The following is a 4594-nucleotide window of genomic DNA, read 5'->3' as shown; positions in this document are numbered from 1 at the left end:
ACTCACACACACACGCACGCACGCACGCACACACACACACGCACACACACACACACACACACACACTCACTCACTGTATGCTGACACATTCCTCTTCTACCCAATGACACTGTGCTCAGAGAAAGCTTCCTTCCTCTTATTGTTCTTATGTGTAGAACATGACCTTATAAGGCGGGGGGAGGGGGGGTTGGAGAGCGTCTTTAGTTGGTCCTGCTCCTTTACTTTCCCTCTGTTGTTTCTGTCTTTCTCTTTTCCAGCACTAAATGACCATTATTGTGTCAATGTACTTCTCTTTACTCAAACAAAGCAATTTCTGTCTTTCCATTTTCCTGCTCTAAATGCCCATTATTGTGTCGATATGCTACTTTTTACTTAAATAAAACAGTGTATTACTCATTCCCGGCTCTAAATGAACATCATTGTGTCAATGTTCTTCTTTTGACTCAAAGCAATGTCGGTATTACTTTTCCCCGGCATTAAATGGCCAGTATTGTGTCGATGTGCTTCTCTTTATTTAAACAAATCAGTTTCCGTCTTACTTTTTCCCAACACAAAATGACCATTATTTTTTATCGATTTTCTTATCTTTACTCAAACAAAGCAATTTCTGTCTTACAATTTCCCAGCAGTGAAGGACCATTATTGTGTCAATGTACTTCTTTTGACTCAAAGCAATGTCGTCATTACTTCTCCCCTGCATTAAATGGCCATTATTGTGTCGATGTGCTTCTCTTTACTCAAACAAAGCAGTTTCTGTCTTGTCTTACTTTTTCCCAGCACTAAATGACCATCATGTGCTTCTCTTTACTCAAACAAACAAGAAATTAACGTGACGTTATTGTGACAAAAACACTCCAGAAGTCATGTACAGGCCAATCAAACTTTTATTTCTCTTTGAAAACCGTGGACACATCACAAGTATCATTCACTAGAGGAAGACGACAACACTGGGAACACCTGCTATTCTATCTCAGTGTAGCTGATTGTCTTGTTGTTGTTGTTGTTGTTGTTGTTGTTGTTGCTATTGTTGTTTCTTTGTTTATTGTGTAGCTGTCGGTCGCTATAGTCGTGTAACCGTTGACTGTGTAGCGGTTGGGCTCTTGAACGCAGAAGATGTGAGTTCGATTCCCGAGTGAAAAGGTTTTATCGAGTATATCCGTTGTCTTACTGCTGGGACGTTGAATCCCTCTCAGTCCGGGTTGACCCTGACTGGCAAGGTCGAAGCAGCCTGCCTCCTAAATAGCCTAAACCGTGTTAATGGGGACGTACAACTTCTGCAGTTACTTTTGCTTTAGTAATCGTGTTGTTATCGTTGTTGTCGTTGTGTTGACGCCGTAAATACTGCTGTTGTTGTTGTTGTGGTTGTTATTGTTGTTGTGTTGTTGTATTGTAGACAGTGAGATTTTTTTAATAGGAAACGTGGCCTCGTGTCACGAAGCTAAACTTTCATAATCGCCGCTGTATTTATTGGTCAACCTAATATTTCGACCAGCAAAACACTTAATGCCCATTGAAAGTACATAAATTGAGAAGGCAGACGTAAGCAATTCTCACTGTAACTTTTATGTAAGATCAGAAATCAGGAGTCGAATCAAATAGCTCAAGATGTTCTTAGATCCCATTCTTTAAAAACGTTTCTGCATAAACTCAGAGGACTACCATTTTTTTCACGGTTTGACAAATATGTTTAGCTTTATGATGAAAAAAAAAAACCCTCCCAAAAACATTCCAATTTAATTTTGTATTACTCACTGGAACATTCAGTCAAAAACATTCCAATTTAATTTTGTATTACTCACTGTAACGTTCAGTCAAAGAAACACCCACCTTCATCTCCCATGTCAAAAAGTTTCCTAAAACGTGCACTACTGTATTGCCTGTCCCCGCTTTCTCTTGTTTGTAAATTCAACGACGTTTCCACTCGGGAATATGTTCCAGTAACCGTCCAGAGTACATCATCTTTAAGATAGAAGCAAATCTTTTCACTTTTCTCGTTTTAGGCGTTGTTCGACCGCTGCAGGTTGTAACTCCCCCCCCCCCACCCAAAACAACGACCTCCACTTTGTTTTATCAGCTGTTTTCTGAGCCCAGGTTGTGCCCCATCTGGTCTTTGATGTTATCTGAGGATGTTATCTTTTTAATCATATTCTGGAATACATTATTATCCAACAAAGTTTTTGTGCTCAATGGTCGGACTGGATTCATTCAGTCGTGACACGAGATTTCGTTGCTGGTCGTCTTGTTATCAGACAATTACCAATTAACTTTCGTAACTCATAAGATCGTACAGTCACTCTTATCATGCATAATAACAACAAAAGAAGTCTTAAACCCTGTCCCCAAGGAGCGTACAGTATACATGTACATGCAAATTTAAAAACAAAATCAAAAACAAAAAGAAAAAAGATAATACAAACTTGTCCATAATACAGGTGCGCTTAACCGTTTTTTCTATTTCCATGAAGGGCATATCCGCATGTTATGTATAAGTGGAACACATCGCATGCTCCCTTTCTCATGAAGTTGTCCCGCTTCTTCTTCAGTGTATCTCTTTCTGGCTTTTACTTGGATTCAAGAGGAATGATACGGCAGTAGCGATTTATTAAATACGCTTGGCACATACACGACAGATTTTATCAACCGTAGAAACACCCTTAGAAGAAATAGAGGAGCCGATTTTCTGAAAGTGTGTATGTAGGCCTATATTTCAAACTAGCGTACTTAATACTAGCATAATGTACGCATCATGGGAACAGAGCTTTACAGTATACTTCACACATAGAAAAGCAACGTAGGTAAACAGTAGACTAGAGAACGAAGTCGTCAACAGTTGGAGCAATATGTCGTCACCGTTACTTGGCGAAATATAGGAGTATAGTACCTCGCTACCTTAGAATTACAAAGTTCTGTCTAATATTTTTGGTCGCTTTGAGTTACTAAGACCATGAGCAAGCCAGTAACCAAATGTTCTTTTATCAGCTCTCAAAATCTTGCGGTAATTCGGAGTCGTTACCCTAAAATTCAAAGAATTGCATTTGAAAAAGCTTAACATGTGGAACTCAAATTTGTTAACGTCAACTTTCTCAAAACTAGGTACTGAGCAGATAGAGCTTTGTAATTCTTGGATAGAGACTATGTGTTCTCAATACGCAATTTGTTTTCTCTTTATTCTTTGGTTTTGATATTTATACCTGAGCTCGTAGGCTAACTGGAATTTGACAAAATGGGAATCCTTTGGTCCAATATTATTTGTGTACAGCCCTGTACACATTGCTCTGTGCTGATGAAGACGTTCGTTCAATGTCAACAACATGTATGTCCGTAAATCATTTCGATGGAATCTCTCGGAAGACGTGGGGGTCTGCAACTTGTCGTCGACACACTGAGTATCAAAGTACAAAAACAATACCGTGGCAATCTCAAACAATGTCAAACATAACCACACACAGTACGGTTTATCATCTTCATTAATGAAAAGTTTTGTTTGTTAATACATGGTACAATGTAAGGGAACCGCCATGCTTGTTTGCATACGTGCCCGGAAATATATTTATAGTAAACGAAAACCGACACCTCTCCACATTCAGTAAAGTCGAACAATTCCATGTAGGCTACACCCATAAATACAAGCATGCTTCAAGTACAACACATTGTGTATTCTTTCATGCACAAACAGGAACGCATGTGTACGTTATAATTTTTTTTTCTAAGAGTACAAACACAAATTTGTCAGCAGTGAATTAGGAAAAAGTAAATCACCGCCCAGTTGAAAGTACGCCTGTCTCACAGGCACAGATTAATAATAAATAGTCACAGAGCGTTAGCATGTTCATGGAGGGGAAGAGAAACAGAAAAATCAAGTCTGAAAACGAACATACAGTAACAGGCAATGGGCACAGATAAAGCGACATCGGTTTGGATGTCAAATAAAAGATATGGTGAGATAAGGAAATAAGCGTAAGATTGCGATGAACGTACTCTCTCTGTGTGTCAAATCCATTAGATCAAACTGATCCAACAGTAACGTCCCATCATACTCTAACGGTTTTTATTCAACCCCTACAAGAAAATAACTAAGAAGATGTCACGTCTATTTGCAAGATTTTGTTAATGAGACTGGATGCAGGACACCATGTGTCCAGATATTTATCTACTTTAGAATTACAAAGTTCCATGTGACATTTTGGACCATTTTGAGTCACTAAGACATTGAGGTCCGAAACCAGATGTTCTATGTGCTCTATCAAAGTCGTAATATTATTCGGAGTCCATATCAAGATATTCGAAGAATTGCATTCGAAAAAGCTTGACATATTGTAAAACTCAAGATTGCCAGCGTCAAATTTCTCAAAATTAGGTCGTGAGTAGATACAACTTTGTGATTCTAGGATAGCGATTTGATTGTTGAGCGTTCCAAGGGTTGCCTTTATGTGTGATTCAATAACATATAATTATCTTTCTATTATCTTCTGATGTCCCCTTGACTCTTTGTCGAATGTTTGTTTGGGAGAATCTGTAGATTGATAATAATAATAATAACAAATAGGAAATAGCGTTTACTAAGTGCAAAATCCCATTAGCTCTAGGTGTTGAA

This window comes from Aplysia californica, unplaced genomic scaffold (genome assembly GCF_000002075.1).
Source record: "Aplysia californica isolate F4 #8 unplaced genomic scaffold, AplCal3.0 scaffold00067, whole genome shotgun sequence".
Classification (NCBI taxonomy): Eukaryota; Metazoa; Mollusca; class Gastropoda; order Aplysiida; family Aplysiidae; genus Aplysia; species Aplysia californica.
The sequence above is the reverse complement of the archived record's forward strand: the minus strand, read 5'-3'. Positions refer to the sequence as shown.